Raw genomic sequence first — 19,466 nt, forward strand, 5'->3', positions numbered from 1 at the left:
GATGGGGGCAACCAGGCAGTGGTAATAGTACTCCTTAGCCCTAAGTGTTGGAAAAGGGGCATCCTGCCCTGTGCAGGCATTCTGCCGAACCAAGGAGCTAGGAACAAGTGCGAACCAGCATGATCTATTTGACTTGTCAAGTTTGACAGCAAATATAGGCTCTTGGGAAGCATGCTGAAGGCTGCCAGCTGACACCTTTAGGCTGTCTCAGGGACAGCTTTCTGCTAAACATTGCTGGTATAAAGTAATAGAAATCCTGCAGCACAATTAACAGGCATGGGTAGGTCACAACATGCCCATGGTACATAACTCAGAAGCAAGACAAGTGATGAAGGACCTTGTAAGGGTGTTGTGAAAGGCTGCAATATAGGCGTTGGGTCTGACCACGTCTGAGCCAGTTGGCAGAGTGAGTCATGCACACATTATCCATTTTTGTTACTATTTTTTACATTGACCCATTCTTTCCTGTCTGCAAAATCATTAGAAAGCAAACAGTAGCACCATGAATACACTGTAGTTATCAGGACCATTCCAGCTATTCAGCTTATAGACTAGAATGGCTGAGGTACAAAGGTGCACCACTCAGGTGGGATGCAGATAGCTATGTTTTCATCTCCCTAATCAGCCACAGACTTCATACACACTCTAGACCAACACAGTCATTCTGGAAAGTGGGACCACATCCATCTGCAAAGCCAGAATAGTAATACTTCTGCATGGGGTACTACAACCGTAATGGTCTGATGTATACACAGAACAACTTCAGCTCTGCAATAAGGAGATCATGCCTGAAAGCAAATGGGAAGGCAGTGCACCTATATGTTCATACACATCCAGGTGAATGACAGCACAGTTCATTCAGCAACTTTACAACCGTGTCATTTGCCCATGCTTTCCTCACACATATCTTTGCCCTATATTGTCCACTGACAAGCACGCAGAGGAAGAAACAGCCTAGGTGTAGCAAAGGCAAGAGAAGATCTCTGAGAAGCTGAAGGGCTACAACACAGCAACACCGTGGCAGCCGTTCAAAGATCTGTTACGCTCACTCTTCTGCATTTCCTCTGCCAAGTAGTAGCAGAAGCACAATTAAGGAAATCTTTGGATGTGTCCTTGTCATGGCCACTTGGAGCCAACGTACACAAAGCGTTCTTGTTCTCTCCCTTCTAAGTATTACTGAGCTTTCTACAAAAAACAACACATAGACAAGAATAAACAATGAAAATTTTGAAACTTTGCAACTGTAAGAAAGTTTTCCACATACTAAAGTTGGCCTCAGCAGCAGTAAGGGAGCAATTTTTACATGGTAATGAACCCTTCCTCTCATACAAAGCACAAACCACTCTCCTTCAAAATTAGGCAGGTAAGTCATATCTTTTTCTCACTTACCTTCTCCTCAGGAAAATGTGCTCTGCTGTCGATAACTGAATAACTAAAAAATTCTGAATTTAGGACAAAATTCTTTTTTATCACTCACTCCGTAACCCAGGACTGCACCACACTGCCTTATGCAAATATGTTTCTCTCCTCTTATTAAGTAAATTTGTGCAGAACACTTGGCCAAGTTACAACATATAAAAGTGAGACCTGCTGCATGTGCCCACAAGACATTATGGCACACCAGCTTCTCATCCTCAGAACAGAAGACAGATACGGGCATGCAGGCTGCAGGAAAGCATGGTTCCCCAGAATCATCAGCAAATCCTTGACTATACATAGGGCTTGAATTTCTATGTTGCAGAGGAACCGTTTCTGTACAAAGGTGTTCTGACATCAGTCTAACTTGCTAACAGGGGGCCGTTCTTGTCATTACCAAGTACACAACAGAATAACACAATCTATTTTTGCAGAACAGTTGCAAAGATGAAAAGCCTGCTCTTGCATCCTTGCAGTTGTATATCATTTGATTCTGCAATACTGTGGTCATATTTCTACAGCTCCCAAATTGGAGTGATAGAAATTTTTCAAAAATATGTCAAAATATTTTTTCTTAATGCTTTTTCATGCATCTGTTTGGCCATCTTTCAAACAGCTCTACCACATTACACCGTACAAACAGAACTAAGATACGGATCCAATCCTGCAACTCTTGCTTGTATAATTCCTCAATTGCACAGTCAGAGTTAACTCTTACACACAATTTCACCCACATAATTAATACCTACTTATTTTAGACTTTGCTTTTTCATAAAATTATGAAAAAATTATTTCTAAAGTTTTAGCTACTAGTTTCACCAAAACAGGAATCATATGAAAATAAGTTTATATGCAGAAGGCTTGAATAAACAAGCCTGTATCAAACCAGTAGAAGAAAAGCATTTTGTAGAAGAGAAATATCAGTTGGTCATAGGACACGGGAATAGAGATGTATATTCATCTGGTTTTTGCCAATTGCATATACAACTTTCTATAAAATTATTGTGTCGTCGTACACAAATGAGTATGTATACAGACATGACACTGCTTCTTAAACACATGATTTTTACATTCAGATATCCATTTGCATAGTTAGAGCTCACAACACGTGAGCTTGGCCAAGCAACAAGATTGCTTCAGTTTGGCATTTACTACCTTTGAACTGGCAAACAGATAAGGAGAGTCTTTTACCTTCTACTAGCTTACTGTAGCACATAATTTCCCTGTCCTGCTCTGTTAGCTTATGCTCAGAAGTTGCTCTCAGTTGCTAACAACTTTGTTTTTAAAAAAAGACGCAATAAAATAAGCTTTATACTTGCAGATCCCCCATATTTCCAAACAACGTATTTCTAAAACATATGGTGTACACACAGAAAAAAGAGAAAAGTAATGCTCGAAAATATTTCTTGAATTCCAGAACATTAAAATGAGATTTAATGCAATGTCACTTCATTGCAAGAGAATGTAGAAGAAAATAAATCACAACAGCCTTTTAAAATGTTTTAAATTTATGTTTTGTATCTCATGTTTAAACCTTACTGGTTTTCATAATCTATGGATTTTCAGAATTGCTAGGGATCTGTAGAGAAAATACTCAAGTGGCAGGCCAGTTCCTTTGGAAAGGCTCTTTCTTCAGTACACAAATGTAAAAACTGCAATTGCTGATAAGAGGTAGCCTGATCTATCAAACCTCCTAGCAAGCAAAGCCAAGCCTTTCCCTTCCTCCTTTCATCCAGAAGTTTAAAATCCTTTGATCTCAAAGTTGGAAAGATGCTTATTACTTTTCCCAGGCAGCCTATTTCTGCCCCTACTTTTTCCTTGGCCATAAGTGAAGTGGTCCCTATGGCCAACTAAGGCCCCAGAGGGTGGCCAGAGAAGCTGAGACCAGGGACTCCAGCCACGTTCTGAAGTTCTCCTGCTCCCAACAGCATCTGCTCTCCTAGAGTCCCCCATGTTGCTCATGTCCCCACACGTTGCCCCAGTTCTTACTCCTCCTTTTGCTTCTTAAGTGTCACTACCTCCTTCCCCCTTCTTTATCACCACAACTCCCAAGTTCCAAGACCCCAATCTTACAGGTGACTTCTGAGCATGTGAGGAGACGACAGCAGGACATTCTTATCTCCGTTCCCTCTATTGCACTCCCTCCCTTATCTCATGCCTGGTTGATGGGAAGGTGCCTCTGCAGATTTCCCTGCACTGGTACCTCACGCGCTGATAGGAAAAAATGAGTTTGAGTACAGATTTCAGTATGAGTGAGGTCAGTGTTTAATAGGGATATTTTTCCTAGTTTTAGTGACACTGCCAATGTCAAAGCCCAGAATTTAAGGAGTGACAAATGCTTTCTGATTTTGAGACAAGTTTTCTTTCCCTTCACACACGCACATTTTTGCTTTTTTTCATAGGCTGGAACAAGAGTTTTTGAAATAAGCTGTTGTGGGTGATGGGAGAAAGTATCTATTGACTTCACTGCAACTACAAAAAAAGTTTATATATACATGGACCGATAAAAATCAACACCACCGCAATTAGCAGAAGAACTGTAGATATTCCTTATGGCAAAATAAACTTAGTTATTTGGGTATCATTAAAATTAACATGAAGTGAAACCACCCTGCTGGGACTATGGTTAAAGAAATACTACCTGCTTAGCACCTTTGATCCTGAGAAACGCCAACTCTTTAATACTATCAACAGAAACTAAAATATAATACCAAGGCTATGACACTCACCTTTGTTGGATGATGCTCTATGGAAAAAAAAAAAAGAGGATCAATCATTAAACAATACATGGAAACTTCATTGCTGTGCTTGAGGTAAAGAATAATTCAGTAAAGAATAACCTAACAAAACAGCAACATAGGTCCTCACACTGGTAATGAAATAAGATACAAGGACTGGCACCTTTTTTTCCAGCAGGTTTTCAACAGACTCTGAAATGCTTTGAAGCATTACAAATACATTCTTCTTGACTGAAAATGAAGCCTTCTGAACTTCTTACCATCTCATCTCTTATCACTATGAAAAGGAACCAGGTGTTTCAGATGTGGTTCCTCAAAGATAGCTGCCTGTGACTATATTTAGAACTGTGAAAATCAAATGTTCTAAATCCCATGAAAAGTGGTTTGTTTGTTTTTCATTCTAGCAATCTAGCAATTGAGACAAAAGTGTCTCAATTTAGAACTCTAAATGTGAAGGCCTGGTTCTCAGAATTATTAAAAATATACAGCTGTCACTAAAGTAAAAACCCAATTTACAGGGTCACGGGGTGAGGAGTGATGTGTCCCGTTATAGTAAGTCATCAAACTTGGCTTCCTCTCACTTCAGAGTGAACTAAACACATCATTCATCTTTAAAGCAAAGTAAATTCAGAAAAGCAGGGGAAAAAAAACCACAAGCTCCACAGTTCTTTTCTCATGACACGTCTTGAAAGACTGTTTTGATTTCAGCAGAGAAGATGGTTTTATTCTTGGCAAAGATGACTTCCAACTCCTATGTTACCAATACCATCAATATACAGCTCTCATTGGGTAATACCAGCTCAAGAAGAAACCATGTTTTAATTCATCATTTGCTACGTTACTGAAGATTTGTCAGAAGATCATGACTTTTCTATACAAACTTGCATACATATGAATAACATGATATTTAAATGAAATTTTAATACAGCGAAAAAATAATGTGACTCCTACCCTCCAGAACACCTTTGAGATCTCTCTCTCAAAGTACTGGTAGAGCCTTAAGCACATTCTAAGTCGTTTCATTTAATGTAATCCCTTTTACGTGGTTCTGCTCTGTTCTATTACAACCTTAACAGTTTCCATGGGAGCAGTCAGGGGATAGAATTGCCTTGGGCATATCAAGACATGTTTGTCCATCAGTGCTACAGAGGACAGACACTTGCTACTGCTACTACATGTTCCTTTGTGAAGCTATAACAGAATAATCAGTATGGAATTGTTGAGACTAGGACAGAAGAGTTATTGTAAAGGAGTTCAACTTCCTAGAAAGTTGTCTAGAAGTGTCTTGCTGGTTCAAATGAAGTAAGTATTACTGATTTTAGAGGTGTATTAATTCAGAAAAATAACTAGTCAGAATATCCCATTAATTCTAACCCAAAGCCACAAACAAATCTCCAGTTTGAAAGTAATGACCCTTATTTCACTGACTAGATAATGTTTTACCTGACATTATATTCAAACAAAGATTGTGCAAGTCATCTATTTGACTCCCAACAACTATCACAATAATTATTGAAACAGAAAGCCTTATTGGTGGATATTATAAGACAAAGCATGCACACAGTACCTATGCAGGATTAAACCCTACATCCTTGTAACTGTAGGGTTTATGCTTTATTTCAAGCAATGGTGTAGTAGTCCTCTTCTGACACCCTTTCTATCTATGCAAGTCCAAGTTATTTCATTCATATTTTTCACAGTAAAATACAAACTGCACAACAGACTGCCCAAAAGCTTAATATTCCAGGCTCAGTTTGATATACATGTTCTTTCAGAAAAAAAAAAAAAACAAACAAACAAACAAAAAAACCCCCAAAAACCCCACATGCATATACACCAATAAGAACCTTATCAAGCAGCTACTCAAAAAAAAATTATACCAAAGTTGACCTACAAAACACAGTATAGATCAGGTTTTCTCAGACTGGAGCTCAAAATAGGCTGCAATCACACAATCATGCTCTGGTTTACTACTTCTGGTATACACAATTGAATTCTTTGGACTTCCCACTACAGAAACAGAATCACGCATGTAAATTAACACAAAGAGTTTAATTTTTCAGTTAAAAAAAAAGTTTTAAAAATCTAAAACTCAGAACCAACTACACACTTGTGCACTCAGATAACATTCTGACATCAATAATAGCCGTATCCATGCTATTCACTCAGATCTACTTGAAACTAGATGCCCGACAGTATATTTACAGCATTCAGAACTAGTTCTAGCAACTCAGTTCCTTTGCAAACTCATCCAGCTGAAAATTCACCTTTGAAAATATGCCAGAAATGGATAGGGCTAAAGGGATAAGCTGAATTAAAAGACCTAATCAAAAGCCAACATGGCAGGAAGATTTTTAACGTGCTCCGTTTGTCAGATGCTAGTTCAGTATTTGCAGCAGAACAATCTTTACTTGCAAATCAAGCAAACTGCAGAGGAGATGAGGTATATTCTCAGACTTTACTGATTACTTATTTAAAATTTGAAGGTAATGCTGTGTGCCAGCTTGGCTCTGCTTTTTTTATTATTATTATTAATGGTATTGACAGGAAAAACTGTTCCTAGCTGTGCAACTTCAGAGGCAGTTTCCTGAACTTTCATTTTAGTGATGGTTTATGACCTTGGCCAGTTCAAAAGATGCAGTTTATGGGAGAAGTCAGCCACCTCTAAAAATGGTAACAGCTCGTGTCAGTACAAATACTAAGTTATAAAGGAACAAACTTCACGAACATCTTTGCAGCCTGAGACCAAATTTTGATTTATCCTGTCCATCTCACTGCTTTTAGTCTTATCAGAACTCAGTTTGTAGGGTCTGGCACATATGCATTATTGTATATTGGCACTGCAGGTGTTTTTTGATAGAGATGGGGATACATGAGGATTGGGGAAAAAGGGTTAATGACAGCAGAGAATCAAGAGTCTTAAAGAATCGGATAAGGAAATTTTTAATAAAATCAGCTTTGAATATTTTTATAAAATCAGCTTCAACCCAAGTTACGTTTAAAAGCAAAAAATATAGTTCAAAGTAACAAAGCTTTTAAAATCTGAATACTGTCTTAGTGTTGCTACATTATCTTTCTGCATGCAATTTACTAAGTGTTTAAATAAAAAAGATCTAAAGAAAGATTTTTACTTTACCAATTAATTCCGAGAAGTTTTTAAAAGGCTTATGGACAAAATCTTGTAACACACAAAGGTTATTGCTACACTACTAAATATAACAGGCCAGGGACTCCTCGTGCCTTAGGAACGAAGCAGCGCAGCACAGCTCAGTTTATACCTACATGGCTGCATTGTCCTCTGCTCAAAATATCCCACAATAGTCACAGCCCATCTTCCCACTGGAAATATCTCTCACAAGAACCGTGCCCAGGCACCAGCTGGAGAAGTGCTAGTTGGCAGGAACCAAACGATGTGCTGATGAACAGTATAAATGCTGGTCCTCTAAGGCCTTTATTTTCTTTACCAGCAAAGGCATAATTAAAGATTCTTTGCAGCATTCAGTATCAATGCAAGACTCCAAATAACACCAATACAATCAATGCAATGAGTCGAGAATAACGTCCATTACCAGCTTTGATTCATCTACTTATTTTCTTGAAGCTGCTTGATGTTTAAAAAAAATAAATGCATCAAGTTACATTTTACTAGTTTTATTAGATGATTTTTGGCACAGAAAAAATCCATATATATTTTAATTTTTAAATGTACTTATTTCATGGAGAGCCTTTTAATCTTTTTCACTTAATCAGTCATTCTACATTATCGTCTCCAGCTGGATTTTTTAAATTCATAATTAGCATGGAATAAACTCCATAAGTGAATAGAATTTTAATGAATTGAAGATTTCCTTCGGTGGGAGAGATTTTAAGAGCAAGCAGTGCTCTCAGATGATCGGCACTGCATTATTTCTGACAGTCTCCTGCACTAAGCCTTGAACACTGCCATAGGTGAAGCGTTCACCTAATTCTGAAATTAAGTGAAGGAGGAGGAAGGGATCAAGAGAAGGGACAAAGCAAAAGCTGCCAAATTCTTCATAATAGCAACATTTTGGCCAATATCATCCTTTTGCCATCCTCTGTTAAGAGGACTTTGATGCTGTATGGCTGAATATTCACATTTAAATCAGCAGAAGGAGGAAATCAATAAAAAGTAAACCAGTGGTGGACAAGCTAAATATTTTCTTTTTTCTTTTTCCCCCATGAAAAACAGCCATTTAAAAATACTAAGCAGCACCAGTGGCAGTAATTTTTAGTGTGTCACAACAAGGTCAATATGTTACTAACTTTACAATTCTTTGGGCTAATAGATGAGACATGTTGAAGCAGCTTTTGGTTCATTTGGTATTATCCTCATTACGACTTTAGCTGGCACAGGGGATCAATATTTCTGAACATTTTACTACTCCTGAACAGACAAAAGGACATATTGTTTATTTAGCTGCCTAGTGATTTCTGACACAGGAACCCATCAATTATATTATTGTATGAAAACCAGTGCCAATAAAAAGGACTCCCAACAGAACACCACGATAGGTTGCTCAAAGGCTGATTATTCAGGAACAATCAAAACATTAAACCTAGCAAATAATATTTAATCTGAGGCTCGCTCTGTAGTAAAGTCTGCTTTTTTTAACCTTGGAACACTACTTGTCATTGACTTTAAATATTCATTTCATGAGGTGGTGCAGGATTCCCCAGAATCCACTTGATTTCAGTTGCCAACAGTCAAAGCCTTTGGCAAAAATTATCCATTTAAACAAATGCAGCAGCTAGGCAGGAGATGGAATTACATTACTTTCCTACAGCTACTTATGTTCTTGCGCAGTGTGTCCATTATATCCAGAAGCTTTTACAAGCACCATTACCCTAGACCCTTTAAAAACTGTCTGTAATGCAAGGTTAAATCTCTGAACTGCATTAAATCTCAATTCAAACAATCTCATTGTTATTACATATGCATCACTATTATAGAGACTCATTTGTGCATCTATATTTAAAACTAAGTTGTGGTTTTATAGCAAATATCAGGTGCAGAAATTTGATCTGAGTCCAAAAATGTCTACTAGGATATCTGGATTCCTCTGCCTAGACAGGAGCAGGCATAACAATTTATTAAAATGAAAGGACATTTTGGAAATATATGCTTTTCCCTACTGTCCCATCCCTTGCTATCAAAATCATGTTCACCCACCAGCTGAGATGGGTAGAACATTCTGAAGCCAGTTGAAAAAGAAACCTTAGTCATACATAGAGTAAAAGAGAAGAGATGGGATGAAACAACCTAATTCATGTCATAAACTCCTAGGAGTGAAGCCATCTGTATTGCAATACTTCACTTAATATCAAGGCTTTCCTCTGCATCTCTTATGACATTTGGAGATCTTTTAATACACTTATGATATATAATGAGCTGCATCTTGTGCATTCTAAGAAACGCTACAAAGGCCAATTAAGGCTTCCCACATACGTAAAAAGTGTAAAATTTAATTAACACATTTGTCATTAGAGTATAGAAACACCAGTGAGGAATCAACACAATGGACAGCAGCTGTTTTGTTTCTCAGCTTGAAACTAATATCCACTCAAAACAGGACTGATAGGATCACAGAGAATCCTCTGGAAGGAGGAGCAGATTACTTCTGCTCTAGAGAGTATGCTGAGGGACAAAACTTTTTAGATGGGGATGACACATGCAGAGTTTGAACTGGGAAGAGGCAGAGAATGAGACTGAGGACCAAAAAAGCCCTCAGCATAGTAAAGAGACTGAGACATTTCTGAGAGGAACAGGAAAGAAACACACAGCCAGGTCCTTCCTGGTGGACTACACACCAAAGGAACACACAGGCTTTGCTGCAACACAATAGACATTAAACCTTGCAGGTAGGTCCAGACACAGGAGACAGAATATAGGGAAAGTTATTTATAAAACTTTTTGGTTTTCTTACCTATTCTTTTACTTTAAGGTTAACTATTAAATTTATCCTCCTAATAAAACCTTTTCTAAAAGATATTTTTAGAATCATACAGTTCAGGTTGGAAGGGCCACAGATATTTCTTGAGAACCCTCACTGTAAGGAAAAATAGACCCACCTCAGATCAATAGCTAAAAGTGGCTTCTCAGTCAGAAAAAACCCAAAACGTATTTTAAACAATATGTGCATAAGATTCAGACGCTTTAACTTGTGCTTGATTCCAATACACTCACTTGAACTCTAACTTTGTTTACCAGATAGTTTGAAGGAAAACCCTTATGAAAGAAATATCATGATCATTAGGTCCCGGACTTAATGCAATGAAGTCAGTTTTTTTGTAAAAGCAATAAATACAGTTATTAGGTAAGGTTTCCTTATTCTTGGTATAGGCTTATTTTTCTCCTCTCATTTCACTATACCAGAAATTTTTTATTACCTATTACCTATTATGTCAGTCACATATAATTTAAGTCAAGCCTTCCTGCTTCTGTCTGAGAGCTCTCCATTTGTCCATGATTCTTACCAAACCACCCAGAAGAGTGGGCAAGGATCCACTGTTGTTTCGCTATAATTTTACAGTGTAGAAGCAGATGCATTGATATACTTTACAGCTGCTTTCTTTTACAGAACCTTTTGTTGGGACACATTTACAAGTTTGGCCAAAACTGTCAGATTTATTCTTTCAGCAATAAAAGCATACTTTTGGAGAGGTTAAAGGAAACTGGTCAAGGGGTTCTCACATTAAAGCTCTGACTTAGAGTTCTGCAGGACTACCCTTTCTATCTGTACCGAAAAATCAAGTGTCATGAAATTAAATGCTTACCAAATGTTTGAATGGATCTTCAAAGTGGACCATCAAGGGGTGCAGAAACATTATTCCTGGATACACAGCAGCAGTCAGCAATGCATGTTAGAAAAAGAGGAGAATCTTTCTAAATAAGTTGTGGGGGCAAGTATTCCACAGGTGTGCTTTATGCTACAATCATGTTCATCAACACTACTAAGATATAATATTTATCAGGGCTTGTTTGCTGTTAGTCATAATGCGGTAAGAACAGAAAAAATAAGCAGCAACAGAAATGCATAGGAGCAGCCTTCACTCCCATTCTTTTGTCAACACAGTGACAGCTAACCAGGGGCAAAAACCTCCTTGAAAATTATTGCATCTGCATGTCCTGGAACCACAGCAGGAGGTTTTGTTAAGGTGATAGCCTTTCAAAACAAAGATTTCAGACAATTGGTTTGTCATGCTATTTACTTTAGACAGGCAAGTAACAGAGCTGCCAAACAAGCTAGAATATGCAGCCCTTGGGGGACCAAGTGCAAGCTTTGGGTTTTGTTAGTTTCTAAATAGCATTACTACAAACAACAAAGGCAAAAAAAAAAAAAAAACCAAACACTTTTGAGTTCCTCAACAATTTATTTTGGTTAGCTTGGGTACCACCGGGGGTACTCAAAACCACTGTTGTCTTATTTTCTTGTGTAGTACTTCACTGAATAAATGCCCATTCTCTCAGGGTACTTATGGAGCAAAACAAAACACATGGTAAGGGTGGTAAAACATGTTTGTTGGTGACCAGAATAAACAGGCACTCTCCCAAGTGCAGGAATACCTTGCCCATTTCTGAAGAGATCAGCCAGGTTTTAGAGATTTGCTAATTGTTTCCACCAGGCCTTCACTTCTGGTTTCCACAACCTTCTGTTCCTTTCCCTTGCCAGGAAGCTCATTCTGTGGATTCCTAGGGTTACTCCCTTTTTTGCCTGTCACATAGCTTAAGGATGGCAGAAGCAGAGCAGCTGGGATATTAATGGAGCGCTAAGTAGAACAGCGGGAAGGTAAATGGAGCAGCAGCCAGGAGACAACCAAAAGCTAAGGGAAAAAAATTTGGTGAATCACTTCTTTCCCTCCTTAGCAATGAACTACATGAAGGTGAACTGCAAAAGTACTTATTTATTAAAACCCACATGACACACTGGATGTAGGAGGTGAAGGACAGCAGGCTCTATAGATCTGTTACAGATGTCTAGACCAAGGGCATCAATATATTCGACCTATACTTTAACTTTTACTGTGGGATGGTCGGGAATCAGAAAAAAAACCAACCATCATTGAAATCTTTATTTCAGAGTCTCTGTCACAATACATAAAGTCTCTCCTGTTTCTCTTTTCCCAAGATATCAACTAATGATTATTTCAAGGGACAAAAACCTCACCAAACAGCAGAGCCAAATGAATAACCTGCAACAAATAATGTGTCCAATTCTCTTCCCATGAAGCCTTCATTACATATATGTTTGAAGTAATTTTTAACAGAAACAACAGCAGCATCAAAATTAAGCACTTGTAGGTGGGTGTTTTCCCTCATTTAGCTGTAACAATAGCTTCTGGCTTTTTGATATTGTCAGAATTTTTGAAACTGACAGGTAGGTTTGGTATATTTTTATAATTGCCTCTGGACTTTATACCAAAGTTGAGGGGTTTAAAAATAACCAAAAGGCTTACAACTAAAACTTTCAACTTCCTACATAGTGTTGCTGCTGTATTCTTTTTACACATCATTACATATCTGAGCCTCTTTTGGCATTACACCAGCAGAGGCAACTGCTACCTGTCCTACGGATACCTTTCTTCTTCTTCCGCTTCCACTTTCATAAGGAAAAATACATTTAAAGTTTTCCAGGTGCTACTACAGTTAGCTTTTGCTTCATCTTTAAGCTTGCAGTGAACAGCATTGAAATGTGTAAAGTTCAACTAACCGTTCAATGCAAGACCATACCAGATGAGAAGATGTTTTCATTTTAAGAAATATTTTACTTGCACACTCATTCTTCCATAGTCAAATGCTCACAAGAACGAAGATGCATGTATCCAAGTAGCCTGTGCAAGATGACTTGTGGTAAACAGAGGGATCAAGGAACATCGACAGCCACTGAGTTCTTACTGTATCTTCTGGGTCACTCTTGGGGCCAGCAACGTGCTGGCTTTTGGATGTAACTTTTATACAGTTTATGACTTGACAGCAACTGCAAACTTATAATCCTGTGCCACCTCTATGACTCATTAAACAACATGTATTCACCTTTTGTATCTTCTTTTCTACCTACAGCCTGTCCTTCAGTTTAGGCTTTTTTTTGTTTCCCTAAACTGAATGTCACTGACAAACCTCATGCAAGTGTGCTATAATTTTATTAAAATACTGACCTAGTTGCCGTCAACACATGTAATTCTTTTATCTCTTCTTTCACCATTTCCTCTGGTGCTTTCACACCCAAACATTCCCATTCATACTTTCTTTAGACCAACAGTAATATTTCTATCGCATATTTCTATGACCCTTTAACCTGAACCTTAGACTAATCACATCATGTTACCTCTGCTTCAATCATATGACTCTGCTGAGAATCAACGTCATTCTTTCCAGACTGAAGCCTTGAAGCAAAGATTAAAGTCTGTCACACCTGGAGCAAATATGAGATATCTAGAGACTTGCGCTTTCTCAGATTGATACTAAACCTAACTGTACTTAACAAAATTGCCTCTTTCAAGATCAAGGATCAATCAAGACCAGCAAGTTTGGGAATGATATTAAGTGGAGGGGGAGCAGTCAACACACTGCAAGGCAGGTCTGCCTTTCAGAGACCCCGAATATCCCCACATGCTGACAAAACAACCCTACAGAAACCTCAGAAAGTTCAACACTAACAAATGCAAAATCCTGCGTTTGGAAGCAACAGAACAAACTGAGGATGTCTGGCTGGGGAGCAGCTTTGCGGAAAAGGACATAGGTGTCTTGGTGGACAAAACGTTGAGCATGAGCCTATAGCATGGCTTTGCAGCACAGAGGGCTAACCACATACTGAACTGCTTTAGTAAGGACATAGCCAATAGGTCAAGGGACTTCCCCTCAATTCAGCAGCTGCGAGCCTGCATCTGGATCACTGTGTCCACTTTTGGGCTTCCCAGCAAGAAAGGTATCGGCATACTATATCAGGTCCAACAGAGGACAATCAATGTGATCAAGAGGCTGAAGCACACTATTTGTGAGATGGGGCTGACAGAGCTGGAGTTGCTCAGTCCGAAAAAGAGATTTGCTACAGGTGTGGGGGTGAGGTATGTGTGTGTATCGTACTTCCCTCTTCAAATACACCCTAATGGAAAGTATAGATTAAGATGGATGGAGCCAGACTCCTCTCAGAAGTACATAGCAACAGAATGAGCGGCAAAACATACAAGTTGCAACATGCAAAATTCCAATCCGGTTTCAGGTAAAAACTTTTTAACTGTGAGAGTGCTCAAACCCTGAGCAGGAGCCCAGAGCAGTGGCATTATTTCCATCCTAGGAGATATTCAGCATTCAACTGGACAGAGCATCAAGCAACCTGATATACTTTGACCCTGTTCTGTCCCTTCCAACATAAATGATCCCATGAATACTAAAGAAGTCCGCAATCAAATTGCTCCGTGTGGTCTTATTCATATGAATGAAAATCTGGCAGAAGAATACAGGTAGAAAGCTTTGGTTAAAAACAACAATAATTTGACAACACAAAAAAAATAATAAAATCAAGTTACCTGAGATTTGTCACACACATCTGGATTCATGGCCATGCTACTTTTGAAGTTGTTTAGTACTTTTCCAGATATTTTCCAAAGTCTGCATTTCAATTTCTACTATCTATCTTCTGCCACACACCTACATGATGATTTCCTTTTAATGAAAAAGTTAGAGAGGTAAAAATGTCTTGTTTAATGAAGACTTCAAAGTTAAATCGAGTTTCTAGGGAAAAATGTTAGCAGTTCTCCAACTATATCCAGTCCATTTTTTAATTCCGGGGATGTGTATGAGTGGTGCCATGTACCTGTAACAGGTTCCAGGAGGGGGAACTACAGAATTATTAGTCTATTGCTTTAGTCTCAAATCTGGCTCCTAAAAGTCCTCTTACTCCTAGATTGGTATTTTCTGTGAATGCTGACCAGTTGCCTGTTTGGCTAAAATGGCAGAAGCCTTCATTACTAAAATCTAAAAGTGTGTATTTTCCCAGTAGGGAACCAGGTACTCATAGAAAAAAAGATTTCAAACTCTAATAACCTTGTTTTTATCAGATAGCAATAGGAAACAACCAATCCTTTCTTCTCTGCTATGTTTTGGAATTGTAATACCCTGAACTCCGGTTTCAGATCAAGTGGTTTCTGGGGTTATTTTAAATTTATGCAACTCATACTAGTTCTAAGGGTAAAATTGTTTCCCCCTATTTTTAAGCAACCAAATCAAGGGTGTAAGTCAGTAGTCATTTAGTATCTTTTCCTAGACAATGGGGGAAGATTATCCTCCCAGGGTATCATTGATCCTTTTATATAGTGGTACAAGAATTGCCAGATGTTGTTACAGAGGAAACCTAGATAACTAGATCTCAGATGGATAGCATTAAATGATCACATATTCTCTGGGCCTACCTGGAGTGAGAACATGGAAGATACTACTTGCTTGAACTGGTGTTGGGGCAGGAATTGGATCCTACATCTGGGTCAGGGCAATCCCAAGCACAAATACAGGCTCGGTGGGGAATGGCTGGAGAGAGCCCTGAGGAGAAGGACCTGGGCGTGCTGATTGACCAGAAGCTCAGCATGAGCCAGCAATGCGCAATCGCAGCCCAGAAGGCCAACCGGATCCTGGGCTGCATCAAAAGAAGTGTGGCCAGCAGGTCAAGGGAGGTGATTCTGCCCCTCTACTCCACTCTTGTGAGACCCCACCTGGACTACTGCATCCAGCTCTGGAGTCCTCAACATAAGAAAGACATGGACCTGCTGGAGCGTGTCCAGAGGAGAGCCACAAGGATGATCCGAGGGCTGGAGCACCTCTCCTCTGAAGACAGGCTGAGAGAGTTGGGGCTGTTCAGCCTGGAGAAGAGAAGGCTCCGGGGAGATCTTATTGCGGCCTTCCAGTACCTAAAGGGAGCCTACAGGAGAGCTGGGGAAGGACTTTTTACTAGGGCATGTAGTGACAGGACGAGGGGGAATGGCTTTAAACTGGAACAGGGCAGGTTTAGATTAAACATTAGGAAGAGGTTTTTCACTTTAAGGGTGGTAAGGCACTGGAACAGGTTGCCCAGAGAAGTTGTTGAGGCCCCATCCCTGGGGGTGTTCAAGGCCAGGCTGGACGTGGCCTTGGGCAACCTGGTCTACTCGGAGGTGTCCCTGCCCATGGCAGGGAGGTTGGAACTCAATGATCTTCAGGGTCCTTTCCAACCTAAAACCATTCTATGATTCTATGATTTCTCTCACCAACAAAGAGCTCTCCTATACCATACCACAATCTCAGCAGAATCCATTATTGAGAATGTTCCATGCAGTTTTTTGATTGAGTTTTCCCTTGTGTTTTAAGGAGTTAAATCTCACTTCAAACATCTGATATTTGCCTAAATTACTTCCTAATACTTTTCAAAATCACGATAGTTGAATACTACTCTTCCTCTAAACCACTGTTATTAAATAGAAGCAAGAGTTAAAATCACTAAATATCCTTATTTTTTAAGAAAAAGTGGTTTCACTCATAGATCAAAGTCCTACCTACAGTATGTTTCAACATCCATCCATGTCCATCTACTTAACAACACAGTTTTATAAATTCAGGAGCTGTGTATCAATTTAACAAATATTTCTAGCTTCTTAGCATTCATATGCATATATATGTCTATATACTATAGATATTTTCTGTATGTGATCCAATTCTCCCAAAAAGCTTATCTAAGGCTTAGTGAACTTTACATCCACAAGAAGATACTATACTGAGAATTAAATACAACTGACACGGATACGAGCAGTGTCAAATGTATTTTACCTTTGCTTTTGAGTTTTGTGGTTGCAAAAATTAAAATGTTAAGCAAACTGAATACAAAATGTGATGTACCATCAACAACAACCAACATATACTTACGATTGCTCATATTTTGCTAGTTCTATACAGTGAGATCTATTCCTTATTAGATATATGCAGAGAGACTATTCAATTGCTTGTGAAAAGTTTTGCTTGAATAACCACATAAAATTCTATAAAAAAAAGTATTTCTAAACCCTTCTAAAAGACCAAGAAAAAAAAGTTAAAATGCTTTAAGTTGAAGTCTTAAAGAAAAATTAAAAAAAATAGTAGAGTAAATTAAATGCCTACATATCACTGAAATTCTCTGAAGTTGGACAGTTCTTTCCCACCTTTTGGAAAAAAAACAAAAAAAAATCCAAAAAACAAACCAGATGTGTAGTCCCCTATAGGCACACTCAATTTTCAGAAAAACTGAGCAACAGCCTTCATGGAAGGGAAAACAACTGCTGCCTACTTTTGAAATCAAGGTTCTTAAGTTAAAAAAAATGACAAAACCAAGCCCTAATTCAGGATTCTTTCTAATTTTAGGACTAACCCAAATGTCACTACCTCTATGCTGCCCATATGTATTTGGCACAGATTTACAGAATAGTGGGAAAAGTCTATCTGAAAACATGCCAAGACCAGATTTGGTCTCAAAAAATCTTTAATAATTTTAAAAATTAGGTCCATGCTTTCTACCTTTATATTTTAACACACCTAAAAACCAATTTTAAAGTTGACACCTGAAAGCAGACAAAAGGGGAGGAGAAAAAAGGAAATATCTCATTTCTTCTCCTTTATCCTCCCCCTTTTTATTTTGTCTGATATATAGGTGATTTTTCAGCTGCTGTTACTGTGTTCTGACTGTAAGGCTCTGTCAAGGGCTGCCATCCAACTCTCTAAGCAAAGGTCACTCAGTGGCAGGGATTGGGAAGTATTAGAGAGCTTACAAGGAGGAAGAGATAATGATAAAATCCAGTGCTTTAAGCTGCCTGCCATACCCCTCCCACAAAATCCTCATAATGAACTTTCTATGCTATGAGGTTTTGGGGTTTTTTAATCAACACTATGTTGTAAGTTTCACTGAAAATAAATTATATATTTTGCTACATCGCTCCATAACATGGTTCGACCTTTCAGATTTCAGCTACCGATGTACAGAACAGATTAAAAAAATAAGCCAGCACCAGTCCCTAAAATAATCACTATACAGGCCACCTGATTCACAAACATCTCTTATCCTCAGAATACAAAATCAGGTCAATAGTGATTTATGTTTTAACCTATTAGCATCCAACACACCTAATAACCAAATAAGCCTACAACCATATGTGTAGATCAGAGGTCAAAACAGCCTCTCACAGCGCATTGCAACAAGCACACTCAATGGCTTCCCAATAGGAACAAAGGTGAGGCAAAAGCAACCAAAGAGGAAAATGCCAAATTACGAGCTTGAAACTTCCAGAAAAGAAAGGACAGCAGCATTTGATAAGCTATTTGGTTGAGTCAACAGATGAATTATTGTGGAAAATATTCAGATCATGCGCAGATAATTAGACATGCTTCCCATCTATAATATACTAGTTCTCTAGTGTAAGGCTCTATAGTTATTATACTAGTAACAAATAATATAGCTATTCTATTAGTGACAAATAATAATTACATATGTCTAATTATATAGGGTATTACACAGTTCAATAAAAAAAAAACAACACAAAAAACTACCAACACCAAAACCAAACACGTGCATCTTGGCAATTTTCTTGGGAAAAACTGCTGAATCATTTCGGTGAAGGTAATAGTGATGAGCAGTAACACAGAGTGTAGAGCTGGAGCCTCCAAAATTCCTAATGGGAGTCTGCATTATTAACTGAAAAGATGCTCTGGAGCATGAAGATGGGCCAGAAGGCCAGTCCACATTTCACATACAGCCACTCGCAAGAAAATAACGTGCTTTTAGATAATCAAAGTGTGAAAGACTGACATGGACCAGGCTTGATTGCTTCTGGGATTTTTTTGAAAGACATTCCCAACCTCAGCCACTTCCTCATCAAAGTATGTGCCAGGCAGAGTTAATAGGCAAGGAAAACACTGCTCCATCCATCACACATCAAAGATCATTAAAAAAGGAAGACAATTAATTTTAGAAACCATGTTATCCTAATCTCAGATTACTTATATCAAAATGCCTTAACTGAAACCGTATTGTTACTATATGGCAAAATTAAGCACATGTGAATGTTTCATTTATCAAATATTCAAACCTTTAAAATGGAAAAAGAATAACTGAAGTGTTAGAGTTAATGATACATTTTCTGCCCTTGTAATTCATTTCCTTAAGGTAAACATAAATCACCAAAATAATTTTTACTTTCAAAGTATTGAAACGTTTTCACCTATAGTTATTCTGCCACATGTCTGCAGTATAGGATCTCATACCAGGGTATCAGTTAGAAGAAAAGCAAAATTCTGGTATCATT

This window comes from Charadrius vociferus, unplaced genomic scaffold (genome assembly GCF_000708025.1).
Source record: "Charadrius vociferus isolate BGI_N301 unplaced genomic scaffold, ASM70802v2 scaffold195, whole genome shotgun sequence".
NCBI lineage: Eukaryota > Metazoa > Chordata > Aves > Charadriiformes > Charadriidae > Charadrius > Charadrius vociferus.